Below are 20,952 nucleotides of genomic sequence, written 5' to 3'. Positions count from 1 at the left end.
GCGGCGGGGCCCGGCTCCCGTCGCGGCCGGGCCGACCGTTGGCGAGCAGCCGTCGGCCCCTGCTGCGGGGCGCGCGCCCCGGCGAGGGGCGGGCACGGAGGGATGTTCAAGGCCTCTTTCCCTCAGAGCCACAGAGAAAGGGCCGTGGCGATGGCCCCAGGTTGAGACCCGTTCACTAAGCGGGGAAGAAGTACCATATTAAATAGGGGAAAACGAAGCGAGAGTTTGGGAGCGGTCTGTCTCCTGGCGCCATCTGATCAGCAGCAAAGCTCACTCTACCTGACTGGCACGCGAAGAGCAAGGAAGTCAGATTTCAGACTTGCATGATTATACGTTAAATGCCAAGAAACAGAACCCGTGTCAGTACGTGGTGCCAAATGCTGGGCCTTGTAAAGTCAGCAGCTGCAATACCCCCTTGCATAAGAATCTGGCAAAGGAAGAGCAATACCGGAAAAGCCCAAATATTTAATATAAAGACTACACATCCATGTCCTTACATTTTCTCAGCTAAAACTTGCAAGTTGCTGGGGCTGAAGAAGCACTCTAACTTGTTGTGCCTATTGTAGCACAGCAATAGAGGTCTACAGATTATGTTTTAAAAAATTCTGGTAGGTTTGGTGCAAATGGTCATAAACCACCTCAGGAGGCTTAGACCACCCCTGCGTCAAGTAGCCTAGTCACCTTACAGTCTAGCATGTCTGAAAAGCACAATAAAATGCTGTTTCTCAAGGCTGCAGGGAAGAAGAGCAAAAGCTTTCCCAATCTACCTATGGATTTCAGAAGCAAGAGAAAAGCAAACAGACTAAGGCCAACCTATATATTCATATGTTGAGAAGCTAGTATGTGGAGGCAGGCAATTAAAGGTCAGCAAGAATCGGAAGGCAAATCCCTGAGCATGGAAGTCGCATGAGGCATGAAGTCCATAGGAGAGAAGTTGTCCAGGCGAGCTAAATGAACATAGTTCTGCAGTCCATCATTGCCTCAATTACTGATGGTACAACGCACAACAGATTTCCTTATTTAAAAAAAGGGGAGATACTGAAATATATAACAGCAAATGAAAACTCAGGAAGGAGCTATAAGGGCAGCAGAAGTCAGCTCAGAGGAAAAGTTGAGGTATTTGGTTTTCCTGCACAGGTAGGGGCCTAGCTCTCAAAGGAAATTGCCAAGCTCAGAACCAAAAAAGGAAGCAGTGAGTTATCCTAAGGAACTGCCTGATTTACTGTGTTCTCACTGTCTGCGCAGCCAAGTGACATCTATCATTTGATAAAAATATTTGTATAGCACAGGACTCTGAATTGATTTTATAAAGCAATCACAGGCTTCCATTTACCAGCATCCACAACATAAATCCCTCCTCCTCACTGCAATAAGTCCAATGTCCTGTTACCCTCTATTACATTATCCCAGCTCTCCCTGCCATCTATAGTCTCCATAATGCTTCCAGCTCACTGCAATACTTCAGCTCCTCCACCCACAGGTCCTTTGCATCCTCCATGATGCCTTCAGTTCTCCCTCTACTAATAACCTTTAACATTCTCCCACCATATCCCCATTTCATTTATCACAATACTTCTAACTCTCCTATTTTTGTCTTGTCTTTCAGCTGGAGAAGAGGCAACATATGCAAGAGCCTAGACAAGAGCTACAAGAACGTTGATCAGACAGCTCACAGTTAAAGAAGTCCATTGTCTCAGACTGACTAGCCTGTCGTTGCCTCTCAGATGCTGGATGGGACAAACAAAGTTTTGGAGAACACCTGTTTTACAGGCCTGTTTTAACACTCTGTACATTTTCACAGATAAAGAGGAATATACAACAGCTGTTGCTTTTGCTCCTTCACCACACACACACACACCTTGAACATATTTGCACAAAATAAACACAGGCCCAGAGTCACCCCTTTGAAGAGGAATGGCAAACAACTGTTATGCAGGATGCTGTACACAGGCAGAAACAGGCTTTTGGCTATAAGTGGACAAACTTTTCCTGTTGTCAGGATTCCTGTAAGTTGACCCCAAACAAGTTCACAAGTTGAGCTAACAGATCTGTTAAATATATATCTATATCTATATATCTTTGTACCTGTTGCGATTCAGTAACCAGAGAAATAACTTCTACATGCTGATAATGGGAACTCTGGGAAGTTCCCCACCAAGATCGAGGGAGGAACCTGTTTCCTTGCTGTGAATGTTTACAGACATCTCACATAAAATGTTTTACCTCTCACTTTGTCTTCCGTATTTGCCATTGGTACATAAACACTTCAGTTGGCTTCATTTCCTAGTCTGAAGCTTCTCACCTGCACGGTGTTCACCCCAAAACAGAGTCATTTAAAAAAATAAACATCAATTCTCTTCCCAGCCTTTGCTGCTGAAAGGGTTACTCTCAGCAGATACTCAGCAGACTACCCTTCCCAATTTGCAGCTCTTTTCAGACAGTAAGGCACTCCCATCTCCTTTACATCCAGTAAGGAAAAAGAAAAAGCTACCTACCTATACCCAGCTCATAAAAAAGACTATATATAAATGTCCCACCCCTTTTTTTTTGCACCCAAATTTGGAGTCAGATCCCACCACTCTTAATAAAATCCAGCATAAATCCACCCTGTTACCTAAGGTTGCCCTCCCACCACTGTCCTCAGACATTCCTTGCCACCTCTGTCTGTGTTAGCACTAATGCTCATGAGGATGTGTGCTGTACCACATTCGCTGGTAAAAACTGTCATGAATGCCATTTGTATATTATGAAACACAAGAGACCCATAAGCCATGGCACTCTGAAATGATTTGTCCATGATCATAAGCAACCTGACGACAGAGCATCCCAATCAAAAGGTGTGACTGGGGCACCGTGGCTTGCTGGGCATCTTTAGGAGAGTGTGCTTACCCAAAGCTACACTTCCAAGCTCGCAGCGAGGATACTACCCGTTTTCAGAATGGCCGAACTTTACTAAGAGCATGGACATGTCCAGGAAGGCTGTGGCAAAATTAGAAAACAAACAAACAAACAGACTTTCCTTTAAATCTTAGTCAAGCACCACCAACTTCCAAACCTAAGCATAAAAGAAACTAACAGGATGCCTACAGAATCAATTAGCAACACTGAGACCAGCCCAACGATAAAAACAAAATGCCAAAAAAAMCCTAGTTATTAAAAATAAACTTGGAGCAAGTAAAAACAGGCTGGCACCTTCACTATGGAATAAATCAAGCTTCTTCACATCAGAATCCACAAATTGTTGTCACTTGTGGCTTGCTGTGCTGGCCAGCTACTCTTCTGGTTTCCTACCAGCCCTTTTCTGCTGAAACCCTTTGACAATGCTTCTGTGTATCAATGTGAAAGTCTCTTTTCTGTTATCTTTCTCTCTTTTCTTGACATAAGGCTAAAAGCTCTTTGCTTTTCCAGTAACAAACATCTGTTTCCAAACCTGCATGCCAAATAGCCCAACAATGTAAATGAGAGCTATGTCAAAACTCATATGAATATATATGTTTAAAGATGTTAAATGCATTATAAGAAACAGTCAAAGAATGCGCATTGCTTTTTCTATATCCCCACTGCTGAAATGAAAGCTCACCAGCAGCATCACATGCATGTGTGCATATTACAGATAACATGTGCATGCAACATGAGGTTTGCAGCTGCTAGCAGTCTGATCAAAAAATCTAGGCAAAGCAAAATGCTGTTTTTTAAAGATGTGGATGAGTCTGTTAATGACAATATCTTTTCCAACTTCTCTTCATCCAAGCCATATGTGTTTATATTATCAGCTCTTCAGAGGATTCTTGGGTCTAAATTAGACTACAAAGAAGGTCATTTTCTGTGACTCATTTGTGCCAGGCAAGGAAATCATTTCCTCTCTTGATCTACATGATAGCTTTCTCTTGGGAGGAAACAGAATATATGAAGCTTTCTAATCTCCTTTTCTATTATGCAAGAAACTAACAAAATATGAATCTACTATTCCCAGGGTACCACAAACTTGCTACCTCTATTTATGCGGTATTACTGCTTCTTTACATTCTTGTAGGTTCCTCTCATTATGATCACCAGAAAACAAGAGGCTCTTACCAAATCAGTCCATAGCACAGGCATTATCAAACTTCTGTTCAGAACAAGACAAGACAAAATAAAACAAAAAAGGAATGCGGGGGGGGGGGACAGGAACATTTTGATTCTTTTAAGGGAAAAGAATAAAGTGTTCTGGAAATAGAAAATAAAGTGCACAGTTAATAGACTGATGGAAACATCATGAATCTACTCTAAATTATGCCACTGATTTGCTAAACAATCTTAGGGAAATGTATGTGTAATTCATTCTCACCATAAATGAAATGGCAACAGTAGCAACTCCCTTGCTTTTGTGAGGTGTTTTATGTTGTACATCTGCATTGTGCAATAGAACTACTAATCATTTTAATTTAAGAAATAAGTGTCTTTTAAACACTTAAATATTGCCAACATGACAACCATCTTTTAACTGGGGAAACCATGGAAATTCTGAGCTGTACTGACCAGAGTGCTCCACTTTGTCAGATGGCTGACAACAGACGATCAACTTGTTGGGGCAAGGACCACTTCATAAGAGCAGCAGTACCAGGGGATCTTTGCCTAGTCCAGTATCCACACTCTTTAAGTGTGCATTAGCAGATACTTCGAAACACAGTGTAAGAACTGGAGAAGTAATGTTTTTCAACATACTTTCCCAGCTTTCAGTAATCTACAGTTTAGCTGCTGCTTGATCTAAAGGCCGTTTTTGTACAGATCTTAGCAAGATCCTTGGCAGTTCTTGAGAGACATTTTCTCCTGAACGTATGTAATCATTTTTCGAATCCATTTATATTTTAGCCATGCCAATATGAGTTCCACAATTTAATTATAAACTGCAAGACAACATACTTCTTCTGTGTGTTTAAGTCTGTTGCCCAATAACCAAAAACCACTTACATTTGCCTCCTCCAATCACGATCTAATAGACCATTTTCATATGTCCCTTTCTCAACTCCCAAACTCCTCTTCTCTGAGCTGAAAGTATAGGTGTTTTTTTTCTTGTACAAAGGCCTCTGATCATTTTCTGTACTTCTTTCACTTTAGTTACTTTTAAGGTGCAGCAAACAAAAAGTGCAAGCAGTATTCAGATATGGGAACACCTGCAACGGATGTGGTGGCATGATGGGGTTTTTTGATTTGCTCTTTTTCCCATTCTTAATAATTCCTAACATGCTGCTAGCAATTTAGCTGACACTGAACATTCAGCTGATTTTTCCATAGAACATGCTTTTGCTGACATACTACTGCACTAATTCCAGCATCTTCTGAATGTTACCAAAAAAGAAAAAACACCAAAAATAACCAAAGTCTAAACAGCAGATCACCTGGAAGCATTTATAAATTGGCAGTGGCAAAAAGGGTGTCTTCTATCGCAGATATTCATTGTTTATGGTTTTAAACCTGATTATGTTGGACTTTCACTATATCAATGTAATCTGGTAGCAATGCATTAGAACTGATTTTTTAATTTTTTTGCTAAGACCTCTCAATAATAAGATACTACTAAGATAAATGTTACTGTGATACTATGTCTTCAGAAAAGTATAATCAAGCAGTCTAAAAACAACACAGACCATCGGGAATTCCCAATTTTCACTCCTCGTCTTCCACAAATGTTTTTTTCAGTAAATTGCTAAAATTCTCCACCTCATATCCTTATCTGCTAGGGAGAAATAAAAACAGTACATATATACTTTATAGTTTGACTGTAGTGATTAATTAGATGGCTATAAAAAAAAATCAAAAAAAAAAAAAAGGATTTAAGAACCCAACTTTAGTACCTACATTTGCAAAATCTGGCAAAAGCAGCATTAACAGTGAAACGCTCCCTTTTAGTCTTCATCAACCTGCAGTTACTAGGTCATGACAACCAAATATCCTCTTCCAGAACTGCCTCTGAATGCCACTTCATAGATCTCTGCAGTTCAATCTGCTAATGCAGGGGCTCTTCAGCTCTTGAATGCTGAGCATCACTTCAGAAGAGTAGAAACTATTATGGCAGATATTGTGGAACACACTGCCAAGAATAGCCTACATTTTTCATATATGCTGTTGGGGATCTGATGTAAGTAAAATACATAAAGGGCTTGATTTTGGTAACATTATGCAACTGCTTAATTTTACACATGCCTCGCTGACTTCACTACAACTAATCAAATGTGTACTGAGAAGGTAGCACGTAAATACTTAGCATCATACTGCTCAGCACAGCAAAAAACCCTCATTAGTGAAAAGATCTCTACAAATTACAGGAAACTAACAGTGGCTGCTTTCATTAAAACAGATATAAAACTGCAGCCCATATGATAATTTTGTAGCAAACAGGAGCATATTTTCTCTGGGAGTGCATGACTTGGCCTACAGCTGCCTGGCTTCAAAAGAAAAGGAGAAAACCCAGAAAGGTCTTGTGCAGGACAAGATAAATCGATAACTATATGAGGCAAATGTTGTATGTAATGAGAATTCACACTGATTTGCTTGGAAAGAGATAACCTGATTGAAGTGGTTGAAATGATGAAGAGTGATGGGAAAACCAATCACCCCCCAATGGTGCCATACCCCAATAACGTGGTAGCAGAGGAGACAGGGATTTCAAAGGAACAATATATCTAAAAGAAATCTAAAGAAATATGACTTTAATGAGAATTAAGACTATGATCTGATAACTGAGCAAGATATTGTGACTGGATTTTGGGAATAGTTTTAAGAGCAGTAACAATATCTAAACCAGGGCTAAGGGCAGCTATTATCCATATTGAGGGGCTGCATGACTACTCCAACTTGTGTGATCCAAGAAACATTTACCCCTGACAGACTGCGTGGGGCAGTGAAGATGTCTCTGGTAGTGCCTTTGACTCATACTGACTGACTGGCTAGTAAATCCACCCCTGAAGTAATACCTTTCACAGTTAGATAGTGAGAGTAGTCACAGCTTTTGCTCCAGAAGTCCTAGAACTAACCAGTCCTGTGAATCAGGAAAGTGCTCCAGTCCTTTCTCTGTCTTCATACAGAGTGAAGTACAGCAGAAACATAATGAACCTATATAAGTAGGAAATTAAGAATCAGCCTGTGATTATCTGTCTCCAAAGGTTAGAAGTTTGCATCTGACATAGTTACAGAGGAATGAAGAAATAGCAAAGAAATAGCTTGTATGATTACAATCTGACAAAGAGAAATGCTTTGGACCATTATGCTAAATGGAAGAAGAAAAGGAAGAGGATGATGATGAGAAGGTTATAATTAACAAAATGTGGACAAGAGAGTCAGCCACAGTGACAATGAGAAAAAACAGGTTTCATGAAAATACAGAAGTGAAGAAGCTTAACTGAAGAAAAAATATGGGAAAGACTGGAGGCTAGTGAGGTGGCTGTTACTGAACTCTATATATGTATTTTTTTAAAATATATCTATTTTTACATACATACACACACACAGGATAAAAGTAGATCTATGCATTAGAAGCAGGAAAACTGGGGACTGCACTGCAGTCACTATTCTTGGGGAAAAAGATCTCTACTAGGGCCTCTGAGTACAGAAAGAAAAGCCTGTCTACCTGTTGATCTTACTGCTTGCTTTTTAAAAAATTCTCACATTTTTGCTGGATGTCACTGGAACACTGGGCCAGGAAGAGGCCAGAAGGGGGAAAGAAAATGGCTTTAATTACAGGAAAAAGGGGCCACTGAGAACTGGTTGTTACAATAGCCGAGACAATACAACTCATTTTCATGTTATATGGTTTTTTACATCTATGTTTTTTAAAAAAAGAAAGCTTTGCTCTTTTAATCCTTATTCACCACTTCTAAAAATTTGTCAACCTCATGTCATTCTAAAAATGTAACCATGATAAAATCCCAGGCGTTACAGTTGGCTAGCACAGAACGTTCAGGATTCCAAATGACGTTTAACAACATGAAATACCTTCTAGTTAAACTTGTAAAATTGCTGTGTTCTGGGTCATATCTGCTTTATTTGAGTCTATAAACTTTGCTTTCCTATTAAGGAAAAAATCTCTCTATCTTACATAAAAGATTGTGATGTAATAAAATCACATTATGATCTTACAGGAAAAAAACAGTGATTAGGTGCAAGAATGAAATGTGGTGAATTTTACTGCAGTTTAGTAAGGATACATCCATTCTCATCTCGCCCACATTAGGCTTTTGTGTAACTGCTGTAATTAAGTGAAAACAGCAAATGATCGTGAGAAAAAAAAAACTGAGCAGCAATGGGAGTTTYTACTTTTTTTAAAAAAAAATACATGATACTGCTGTTTATAATAAACATGTGATTGTGCAGACAGTTATATAACTGCTGTATTTCACAATTAATTGCATATTGGCAGCCACCGTCATCACTTTCATATCTTCTTTGCTTATATGTCACCAGCTAATCTGCAGTCCCCCCTGTTCTTTATTAGAACTAATTTGACAACAGATCCATCCTTATTCTCCCTCTCCAAGGCAAAACTTCAAATCCTCTTAATTTAGCAGCAACAATAGTATCTCTTTTGGGGGTACTGTTAGGAGAGCTCCTTCTGCAGCATCATGCCAGCCCCAGGGTGTTGTACGGTCCCCAGAGTGAAGCCAGCTGGATTTTACTACCAGCATCTTCCTGAAAACACCCATAAAACAAATACTTCTCTGCCTCCCTGATATGTTCCAGTTTTGTGGCATAAGCAAGATATATGACAGATGCTATAAAGTTTACACTGACTTTCATTGAGAAGCTTTGCATAACTCATCCACAGCCAGCACTGTGAGTAACACAGCTTTCCCACATGCAGTCTAAACCTTTTATAGAATTTTCCATGTAGTCACACACTTACTATGGGTCAGATCCTGTTGTCTTCAATGGGATTTTTGACCAAATGGAAGTCAAGGCTGGTGGGTCAGCTTGCGAATGCCATGCTCTCCTCTGTGAATAGCTCCCATTGAACTCACTGCGATTACTCATGGGAGTGAGTAACTTCTCACTAACAAGAGTAAAAGGAGCAAAATCTGGTCCTCATTAGGGACTGCTAATCTGAAAAATACTTCACTTGGTGAGTAGTACCACTGAGGCATAACAACTCCCTTGGTGAGGTGCCACCTAAGAAAATAAATGTGGCACAATTTGATACTGTATTTTTAGCATGTAATTCCTTAAAGCAGTGGCTAATTATCTAGGCATGACTGCATGGAGAAGCTCTCTCCCATCACAGTACATGAGCAAGGATAATCTTATACCAAGAAACACAATTAGCCAGATGGTTATTTGGAGTTTTTTGGAATAGAAGCAATTTCTCTGATCTGAGAGATTAAAAATCAAAGCTGGGGAAAAAAAAAAGTCACACCACACTTGATTTCCAAGTAGTTAATTACATATTATCATGGCTAACTACTAATCCACTCCAATTATGCAATCTTATTTTATCACTGTTGGAAACACATTTATAGCTACTATATAATGTGTATATTTAAGTCAATATCTGAGTAAACAGTCTGGAAAACACATCATTTGTACCCAGATTTGGTTACTAGCGTGATTATCATCTGCCACCTGCTGGAAATAGCTATGATATCTCAACTTAGTTTCAATGCGGAACGTCTGGTCACTCACCAAATAAGCACAAATGCCAAGGAGCAAAATACGCTCCTTGTACCCAGGAGCATACTCATCTTGCACCCAGGGAGAAAGTTTCATTTGCACGTGAGGGGATTTATGTGCATTCACATAGAACCCATGACACACCATTGCTTAAACTAACAGAAAAGTAATTGGCAGGGAATAACACTATTTGCCTTTATCTGACCAGAAAGCAGGATGTATAATCTGAAACTAATGTATCCAGCTAATATCTCAGCACTAGCATAGCACTATAATAGATCTAAGAAACAGATCAGAAGCTCTTGCCGCCATGTTATCAACAGCATAATTACACGTCCACCTGCACCATTCTTATAAAGGATTTCTTCCCCTACTCCAGTTCAAATCTTGAGGTTAAAGAATGAGAGAACCTTGAAGAGTATTGAAATTTGGAGGCCCAGCAATGATAACAAAATTCAGCGGTCCACATGTTTTGGAGTGTTTTGTTTCACACTCAGTCCAGGTGCTACAATTAGCATTGGCTTTCAGCTTGATTTGCAGAGGTTGGCCATTCTGCCCCATAAAACCCTTAAGGAGAACAAAACCTGCCTGCCCGACACATCTTCTCTCACTTAAGAAAAGGACAGTCGGAGAAAGAGGGTTTGGATGAGATATTTTCTAAGGGCCAGAACTGTGTAACTTGCTGCCTCTGTGCCAGTAAGCCAAAGTAATCCAAGTAAGCCGGAGGGTAAATCCAAAGGAAGCATTGCAAGACTCGCTTTCCTCACTCGTTTGGGTGGAATAGGCTGAATAGCAGCAGGACACACAGGTAAGACAAGCAGTTCTTGTCAGTGTGCGGGCTTATTGCATCTAACTGTGGCCAAGGATGGGACTAATTGTACTGGCGTAATTCTACAGTCGTCAGGTCTCCCCAAACCAGTGGGGAGAGACAGACTATAGCAGGTACAACTATATTTGTTTCAGGGKTTTTTTTTGTTGTTTTCCAAAAAATCATACCCAGGCCCTTAAGCAGATGACTTTTATGTGCCTAACAGGTTTGGAAGAGCAGTCTAGAGTTCACATTTAGCTAATGGTTGCATTCAGGGAAACACAGTGCCCTTCTGGGTATTTTTCATTTATTTCTGAGGTGAAACAAGGAGAATCAAAAATGAAGACTGGGAAACAAATGACTTTTGAAGACTATCCAGGTCTGCAGGATGGAGTGGAGAAAGAGAAAAAGCAAAGACAGTTCCAGGGACCTGATAAAATTCTAATTAATTCCTAGCTTTCTCCACTAAATTGTTTTAATCTTTATAAAGCTGTCACATGTTTAGAGCAGGAAGAAGCAGCGTTGAGCCCTGCAAGCAATATCACAGATCTAAAATACAGAGCAATACATTAGCAACAATTAGGAGCAGTCTGCGCTTTCGCACACCTCCTGTGGAGCAGAAGGGCCAGGCCGGCCCAAGGCGCGCGCCACCAGGCTGTACACCCCATTGCAGCATGTCGCCTCACAGCTGTAGCATTCACACCGTGAGTATTAACCACAACCCACTTCTGTAACACGTGCATACCACTGTACACCCACCTACAAACACACAGAACAATGCTTCTGTTGGGATTTGGTTTTAGCCACAAGCCTTTGCAGCGTCAGAGTGCTTCTCTGTTCTTGCACGAGGTCCGGGCTAGCTACGCTTCAGGCCCCTGCAAGTTTCCTCTCTCCTCTGTGCTCCTCAGGAGACAATCACCTCTCTTCCAGCAACGTGGGCCTTGCCTGTGCTGGCAATTTGCCCTCATTCCAGCCACAAATTTAGCTGTGCCTCAGGCTGATGAGTGGGCTGAGGTTTGCTCTGGTAAAGCCTGGCAAGGTTTTGATGCAAACAAACAAACAAAAAAACCCCCCACAATTTAGAAAATTGACAGACAAAGCAATCAGCAACACCCCCATGCGGCACACGCAGAAATCTTCCTAACTTTGCTGCAGTGACATCGACATCCAGAAAAACGATAAATTCCCAGTGCAGACAGGGCACTTGGCTGAATACAGGTGCTCAGCTTAGAGCAGCTGGCCCTGCCCAGCCGAGTCGTCTAACCCACAGGAGCCCTCCCTGCGGACCGTAGGCCAGCTTTGTGGCTCTGCAGCAGTAACAGCCGCCCCCAGGTACCTTCCCCAGCAGCTGCCACTGCTGGGGCAGAGGCAGCTCAGCCCCCAGTACCTCTTTCCCAGGAGAGGCTGCAGAGACAGTGTGGTGGCAATGGCCTGCTTCCAGCCATGCTCCCTCCAGGTAAGGATGGAGGACAGAGCCAGGGCCCTACCTCTGTGCAAGTACTCAGTAGCACCCACCCAGTAAGATCAGTCTTCCCGAGAACGCTAAGGACTCCTGCACAAGCAAATTAACCTTAATGCACAAGCTCAGTCAACTGTCAGACAGTCCTCTCCGCCCCCTTTCTGTGCCCCCCCCCCCCGCCATGAAAACCACTAAGAAAAGTTAGTTATAACAACTCTTCTACTTGGCATTTTTGCCGTAGATCAAGGAAATCCTGGATCTTACCAAACATTGTCTAAAAGATTTAAAATTGTGTGTGTGTGTGTGTGTGTAAACATATATATAACTCCATATAATTACAGCAGTGTTTTTCCCTTCCTCTTCCTCTCTTCCCACCCCTTTTCCCCTCTCTCAATTTCTCAAACAATAAGTGGGAGACAAACTTTTTTTTCCCAGCCAAAAATTAATTCCTGCTCAAACCTTCCAAAAAGGGTCAAGTATAAAGGAAGCATCTGGTAAATCTGCTTTTGTATTGCAACGGGAGCCATAGCCCTCCCATCCCCCTCCCTTTGCGCCACTCAGTACGGCGTGCACTCGTGCCACGCTGGAAAGGGTTTACTCTGCTGCACACATGCTCACGGACACACATGCTGCGTGACTGCAGTCAGCCCTTAGATGGAAGTCACTAGGTGTGCTGCCTGCACAGGCAGAGAGGGTCTCACTCACACCAGTAGTTTTTCAAGTTGCTTTTTTTATCCCCCAACTACAGATGGACTCTTCAGCTACTCTGTCGGGTGGTTTGCTTATGAGTTATATGATAAGTGTGTGTGTTTGCAGGGTCAAAGTCACAACTTTGGATCCTATCATATAACATACTGAACTGACCAAAAAAAAAAAGAAAAAAAAAGGCTTCTTTCAACATCTCTAAAAGCCCTCATCCAGGGAAATGCAATGAATGAAAGGAGACTGGGCCTCATCCTGAAGCACACCCACAAGTGACTTCAGTTGTGCAGTTCGGTCTGTGCACGTGTTCAAAATCAGGCAGGCTTAGACACTTTGCAGAATAAAGGCAGGAATTATCATGACTTTAAAATAACTGGTAAAGCTGTCAACAAAAAACAGGACTTACTTTCCTCTTCACATCTATAGAAAACTTTTAAAGCTTTAAAAATTGTGTACTCAGCCTCTTGTTTTTTCTATATATATGTATACATTACACAGCAAAAACAAACTGGAGAAAATGCACTTCTGGTCAAGGTAAACAACAGTATCTCCAAAGACATGATCTATATTGGGGGTGCAGTGGGGGAAGGAGCATCTTTTTCTTTAACTCATTCCATAATGACTGGGCCATTAGCACTAGCAGCTGCTGTAGTTAGCAGCTCCTGAGCCAGCATCATCTCTTCTGGCAAAAACACCAGGAGAGGAAGGAGCAGCAATCCACTAACCTCACCACAGAATTCAAGGGGGAAGTAACTCAAGATTCAAATTCCTAGCATCTAATTCATCTCACAGAGCTTAGGGCCCTATATGCTATAGGAACAGGTTTGCTCAAAAATCAGACCAAAACAGAAGGAAGACTAAAAACCAGGCAAAACCAGAAATCTATGAGAACTGTAAGGTGCTGAGATCTCACAAAAGGAGCTCAGCATGTTGCAAGATTGCCCCGTTAAAGAAGTAGACTAGTATTGTCTACCTTGCTTTTACGCTGCAGAAAATACAACTTTGCTTTGTATGGAAGCTCTAAGTATACAGGTCTTGATATATACCGAAAAATGCTTTTTGGGCAAAAATCTTCTTACCTTCATTATCTACTTATTTATCCACCCTTTATTCTTCTTCAGCAAGTATCTTTTGCTATCAAGAGATCACATACAAGTCCTTCTGCACATAACATGGAAATTCTCATGACTGTTATTTAATAAAATTGTATAATCTACAGAATAAATGTTTCAAAAACATCTGCATTATTCTGTAGAGAGGGTAGGTCCAGTCCTCTGGTTTGTAAAGGATACTTCATGACTTAGCTTTGACTAACCAGTGGAATATCACTCTAAAGAATCCCCCCTTGCTTGGTTGTAGCTCTTAGTTTGAAGCATGAAATCAGAAACAGAAATAGGCACCTGCTGTGCCTGCCTTCCAGCACCACCTTCCGATAGAAAGGACTTGCTGGACCTTAGGTAGCTCAACATTAAGATAGCCAATTTCAAAACCGTTTTCCTCGAGTTTTGCTTTCCTTACCCAAAACCAAACCAAAACAACAACAAAAAACAAGTCAGAGCAAATGCATATATGGTGCACAGTTTTTGAGGGTAGAGAGAGAAGAGGCGACCACAAAGGAAGTTTAAAGCCACTTCCCTTCTCTCACAAACTTTTTAATTCAGAAGCAGCAAGGAAACTGTTCCAGAGATTTCACATTCTTGATGGGCCATGTTTCCATCAGCATGAGAGGCTGTTTTCCTCACATTTCAAGGGCTTCATCAAAATCAATGAAAAGATTCCTTTGATAATGGTGCCCTTTGGATCTGTCCCTAATGGATCATTACACATGCAGCATTTAAAGACAGAGGCCATGACCCTGCTGAACAAATGAGGGCCTAAGCATTTCTACTTGTTCAAGAGCAAAATACAGTATTATATTACTGTGCACAGTTAGATGTTCCATATATTTGAAGAGAAAGATGTATTTCAACTCTGTACTCTCTATTAATTCTACTGAYATTCTCCATATCTTCCTATTACATTATCAGGAAAATACATGATCCCCAGCAACTGAAAAAAACCCCACCCCACTTTTCAATTCCTTCCATCACTTTTCTAAAAATGAAAGTGTTTGCTCTATAAACTAAAATTAGTATGTACCAAGGTTTTAACTTTATGTCTGCTTCAATTGTTTAAGCATTTCACACCAGCTGCCACTAAAAAATCACAAAACCCAATATCCAACCTAACTTTGCTAAAGAAATGCAAAAGTTAATCAAGATAGAGAGTAAAGAGAGCACAGGCCCTAATTCTGCAATGATAGTTGTGTTGGACAGTGGTGCAATACATGTGTTGCTATTCCCCTGTACACAGATGAAACACTATGTGCATGAATAATTGACACTAAGAGCCTTGTGCTGTACTGGAACATCCCCTGGGTCATTCTGGTACAGACCAATTGTGGCTAGTAAACTCTGGTATTGTCTGCCTTAATAAGTTCCCTCCTTATTTGCCAGTGCTTTTGTATAATGTGTGTTATCCTACCTGTTTTAACATCACAGCTATACGGTTTAATTCAGGTCTTCTCTTTAGCAGGTATGGGCCTCACCAAGAGACTGCACGAGCCAAAAGCAATGTCCCTGGGCAGCCTGCTGGACCGAGCCTCAAGGTGCTCCACGCCTTGCGGATGGAAACCTCAGGTAAACAACGTTGGCTCAGGCCCACCTTTGGAGGGGGCCAAGCAGAGCTTGAACAAGCAGAGGCAGCTTTGGCATTTTTGGGTGGGCCTGAGAAAACTTGTCTTTTCCCTTTCACCTCCCTGCCAAATGTAACCAAGAAAGAATGAAAGTGAAGATGGCCCTGCGTGAGAAACGGTGGCCAACTTTGTAGACAACTGGCTTTTGCAAGCCTGTGTGAGCTTTCCGTACCTCATTAGCAATCAGATGGCAATGAAGATAAAGGAAGGTGAAAAGGCTATTAAAAAACAGAAATATTTTGCTATAAACACATTTGCTGTGGCTTTTGAAAAGTGCACACTTATCAATGAAGAAATGTTTTAAACAAGTTATTGCAGTGCAAAACACCACACCTCACGCTGTGGGCTTGCTCTGTGCTGTACTGAGGCATGCCTTTCAATTAAGAGCTCAGCAAATTTAGCCTATTATAAAGTCTTTTGCATATTTATAGGACTGTATGAAGCATTATTAATAGCTTACACCACTGTCTTTCCTTAATCAGTGGGAGGTAGGTCTGACCAGTGAAGTATAACTGGTAATCTATTTTATATATGAATACAATATCCTCTGGAATGTTATAACGTTCAGTTCTTGTTTGCTATTCGTTAAATGTATTGTTCGAAACGCTACCACCAGCTATTCATTCTTTTTCTTAGCAGCGATACCATGACAACCACCATGTGACCTGCTACAAACATACCACAAGTCTCTAGGGCTTTGCTTAAAAAGGCTCAGACTGATATTACTCATACTTCAAAAGCCCAAATTCAGAGATGCTTTATTTTGTGTAAGATGCATCGAGCCTACCAGCCAGTTTTACCATGTGGCAACAAATATCTTCAGCTAAAATGGGACAAAGCAAAGTATGAAGAGCACAAGAAAAAGGTAGGTACCACTGTTTGATAAAGAGCAGAGGCCTTCACGAATGGCTAAGCTTACCCACAAGGTTAAAGCAATTCTCTATTCATTCTTAATACTGTTATGAGAGTTAACAATCAGGAATAAGTTACGAGAGATGCATTTTAAGAATAGCCTGCAAATATAGGTACTATCTTTTGCGACCATTTAAAATTATCATAACAATGTTCACAGATTTAGAAGTGAAAAAGATTCAGTCAGTCATCTGCTCCAAATCAGTAATAACGCAGGACTGCTCCCTTATGAAAATCCGTAAGTAGCGAATACCATCAGTGATGATTCAACTGTATTGCTATCTTAGGAAGACTGTGTCACAATATAATTAGCTTTAATACGAAGAAATAGTTCTTCATTATTTCCAGACTGGCTCTGTTTCATTAACCATATAAAAATATCTTCCTTCCTTCCTTCCATTGTTCCCATAATTTGACTTGCAGGTGGAAAAAAAGTTAAACATGAAGTAGAGAATTGAATTTGACATATTTTTCTAATCAAATTGACAATGTTTAAATAAATAAATTTCCTTCTAAGTGAATTAACCTCTTGAGAGGCTTGCTATTGTATATGAGCATGGCTATTTAAACAGTGGCTCTTTTAAAGCAGGGAACTGATGTTAGAGTAGTTGAAATACTCTACATACCCGTTGTGCATACAGAACTCCACTTTATTCAGTGTGCAGAGCATTTCATATATATGTGTGTGTGTGTGTGCATGCATGTGTGTGTGTATATACACAGACACACACTCTAAGGCATTCAGAGACCAAGAATAAAGACTAGTTACATATCATAATGATATATAGTGAAGAAATTTATAGAGAATAAAACATTTACCAAGACTACTGCCCTATGATTAAACATGAGTGATAATTTCTGAGCTCAAGAAAAAAAAAAATAACTGTAATGTTGGGCAACAGATGGCTCAGAAGGGAGAGAACTTTGTTCCTTATCACAGGATTCCCACACAGATCAAGTGGTGACTGACAAGGTCTCCAGTGGCCAAAGAGTGGACTTTTCAGGAAAGTGTCTGTATTGTCATGCTGGCACACTCCTCACTTCCCACACTGGTTGCCCTGGTACCCTGCCTACTGCTGACATGAATTCAGGCTTGCTCTGGTGAAGGGCAGCTACCAGAGCAGTGGTACCTGTGTGGTGGGGTAGCTGAAGTCAGCAGGACTACTAAGCAAGTTGTCCTGAACCATACAACTCCCTGCGGCACCGGCTCTCGCTCTCCAAGAGTGATAGGGGCTTCCTGTAAGAAAATGTAAGGGCCTCTGCTTGGTGATGTCCAGACTTTGCATTAAAGGAGCTCACAAGTAAACCAGAGCAAGAGAGAAAGGTGAAAAATAAGGAGTGAGGAAGAAAAAAAGTAACATGTAGGTATACTTCATTGGAGATGGCAAAATCTAGGGATAAGTTATAATTCTCTCCATGATGCAGAAGTGCAAAAATGTGCCAGCATGTTTCTACGTACACAAGGGTGAATATCTGCAGTCTGAATAACTGTGTTGCTTTCTTAATGGAAGAAAAGAGTGGAAAAATACAGAGTTATGTCTCTTCTCTGCAATACTCTGCACAAAATTAAATATAAAACGGTTGTCCAAAAACACCATGGCTCCAAAAAGTGCCTCAATAGAGATCAGGATGGGCTTAAAAATATCAAGATTTACTTTTTACAGTTGTGCATATAAGAACAGGAGAGAAATTAGTCATATTACTTTCCAGAAAAATGAAGTTACTTTGATACAAATTTCACTCAAAAAAATTTGTTTCTAAAACTGCCTTTTGCTGTTCAAGTTTGAAACAATTCTATAAATTTGATATCTATAAATTAAAATCACAGCTTGCATAATTATCAAATTTGATTCTTCTTACTGGTTATTTCCACTGACTGATACAATAACAACCCTCTTTTAAAAATTGTATGTCTTCTTAAAGTYACTTTTATTTTAAAATAGTTTAATAGTATAGTAACCTAGAACACCTGAAGTGGAAGAGATAGCAGCAGAAGAAGCAAAAAACAATAAAATCCTCAGACATTTAGCACATTTAGTTCTGCTATCCAATAAAATCAACTGCTTAATGCTTTACAGACCCAATCCTGTTAAGATGAGCACTCTCCTATTGAAATCAGTGGGAGCTGAGAACAGTCAGCACCTTCCAGGATCACACCTTTTTAGAGAGACTGCCCCAAAAAAGCAGCTGCATGTTTTCACAAAAACTTGAGCAGTTAAAATGAATTTTAGAAAAATTTAGGAACTGCTAAACGTTGTCCCAATCAATTCTATAAATAATTTGCCGTGTTAGAAAAGTAATGAGATTGTCTTGGTAGAACATATAACAAATCTGCCATCAGGGATTCAGGCTTGGTCCTTGACTCAAAACAAAGCTGCTACAGAAAGAGATGTGAAAAGCTTCAGCTGGACTCAGGCTCTGCTTTGTTTGTGTCCTGCTCCATGGGTCTGTGTTATTGCTGTACATACTGCTCTTAATTGACCAACTCTTTTCTCATAGCAAGTGTTTCTCTTCTTGTTCTACATCACAGGGCAAATGATTCTAAAAGTCTGAGTCAGCCTGAGATGGAATAGTTCAAATATTAGGTATGACAGAGGGGGAATGTTTACCACATGCATTTCATGATAGAAATCATGGTATTGTTGTTTTAACCAACAGTCTCACTCCCTGCAGGACCCCAGTCAGAAAGAGTGGTCTCTGCTGTGTCTCCCCTCCACACCCCATTACCAGCTTCTCTCTGACAGGGTTTCTTCAGTCCAAGGCAACTCATAGATCATTCTTCTTCCTCATGTATKGCATGACTATTTAGGTCAGGCTGGAGATAAAGATTATTGTGCCACTGAACTACCAATTCTACTAAAATAATTAGATCCATTATTTGCTTTTCATGATCATTTAAAAAGTATTGCTAATATGAAGATGTCTGGGAATACTTTCAACACAAGAAGTCCTTTCCCAGTACTGCTTACCTCTTTCTGGCAACATCCCAAATTTGCATCCCCCYGGAAGACCTAATACAGTTTAGGAATACCTAGGGCTTTCTTGCATTAGCCACCTTTTTCTGCTGGGTCTAATAAGACCTGGCTGCCTTCTCTTAAGACCATACTTCTTTTATCATAGCATCAACACTGTGATAATTGGCTTTATGTATTTCTACATTTCTCCAGCATAAAGAGCATTTTGCATCGCCAGCAGGCTTCAGAACATTTGCCTTTAACATTTTCATTTCCCGCTACTCTTCTTTGGGCAAGCCTGGCTTTGCTGATATAATGAATCATATGATTAATAGTGTTACTGCTGGCTAACAGAGCAGAACATGGAAATTAAGAGATTTCCCATAATGATATGCAAGGGTATTTCCAACAAAAATGGATAAACGTTTCTCTTCTGTTGCAGATCCAGGCAGCCAAACCATTAGTGGACACAAGTACCCCTGCAACATATGGCCATCTTCATCTGAAGTTAGGGAAGCTTAAGGTATTACACTGGTTTCTTTCCTTAGCACTAGCATGCTTTCCTTCATATCTCCTCTCAAAGAAGATAAAGAGAAAATCCTCAGCGTATACTACCAGATGGTCAAAATTTCAAGCCCATTTTTATCTTGCTGCAGTGATTTTTGCAACAGGACTATCAGAATCCCTGGATAGCACACTCCCAGCCCTATTAAACAAGTTACTTTTTTCTTTATGATTATTGATACAATCAGACTGCTTCAGATTACCAAATACCAAGTGTTCATGTGTCCTCCTAAAAGATAATTCTGCACACCATGTAAAAAACATCCCAAGTAACAGAAATAACACAGTCATCAAGATACAGAGCAATGAACTGAATAAAAGGATGTTAACATATCTGAAGCACAAGAAACAATGGGTAGCCTTGACTGACAGTTATCCTTCAAAATCTTATTGCTCTCAAGAGGCAAATTTTTATAAAAGATGACAGTGGAAAATAAATTGTTAACTAATTAACTCTGCTTACTAAAAGGAAACAACAACACCCCCCCCCCAAACCTGAGACAATAAAAAATTACATGCAGCTAAACTTTATCAATGACTTAATTTACAACAGAGTGCCCTTTAGGCAATGGGATCAGAGCCCATGTAAGGACCTCAGATTCATTCACTTAAAAATGTTTATCATCTCACTGCATGACATAATAATCCCCAGGCAACTTAAAATTATTTCACTATCAAAATAATTAATTTCTCCCCCATGCATAAAATCATATGCTATATTAGGACTTGGATTCTGTTGTTAATTTTTTCGTATTACTGTAAAAATAACACAGAAACAGTTCCTCTGAAAATGGAAGTTGAATATATACACAGCAACCCCACAGGTTAACAACAACAACCACCAAAACTCACTAATCTCAGGCATGTCCATCTGAAATATAGGTCCTGATACCTGGAAGTGAGACTGTGGTCCTAATCTCTTTCTCATCCTGCTTCTTTCCAATACGTTACAGAAAGAAAGAAAGAACAAAAAACAAACTGTAACATTGCAAGTAAGYTTATCTTCCAGAACCAGTTCTCTTCTTCATAGTCATTCTCATCAGGGTTGTTTAGAGCCTGATGGGATTACTTAATGCACTGTTTTTAGGTACATTTATACTAAAATGTGACCAGTATCTGACCTGCTTTAGTTATACAGCCTAGCAAACAAGGCAGATGCACTAGATTCCCTACAGCAACC

At 40.3% G+C, this 20,952-nt stretch overlaps 1 protein-coding gene across 2 annotated transcripts in view; it reads right to left on the bottom strand.

Moving 5' to 3' along the window:
- The window catches only part of RASA3 (RAS p21 protein activator 3), a 182,274-nt gene that overhangs the window by 138,752 nt on the left and 22,570 nt on the right, over positions 1-20,952 (bottom strand). The gene's annotated exons all lie outside the window — the stretch shown is intronic.

This window comes from Apteryx rowi, unplaced genomic scaffold (genome assembly GCF_003343035.1).
Source record: "Apteryx rowi isolate R43461 unplaced genomic scaffold, aptRow1 scaffold_123, whole genome shotgun sequence".
NCBI classification, from domain to species: Eukaryota; Metazoa; Chordata; class Aves; order Apterygiformes; family Apterygidae; genus Apteryx; species Apteryx rowi.
This window is presented reverse-complemented; position numbering and strand designations above follow the sequence as displayed.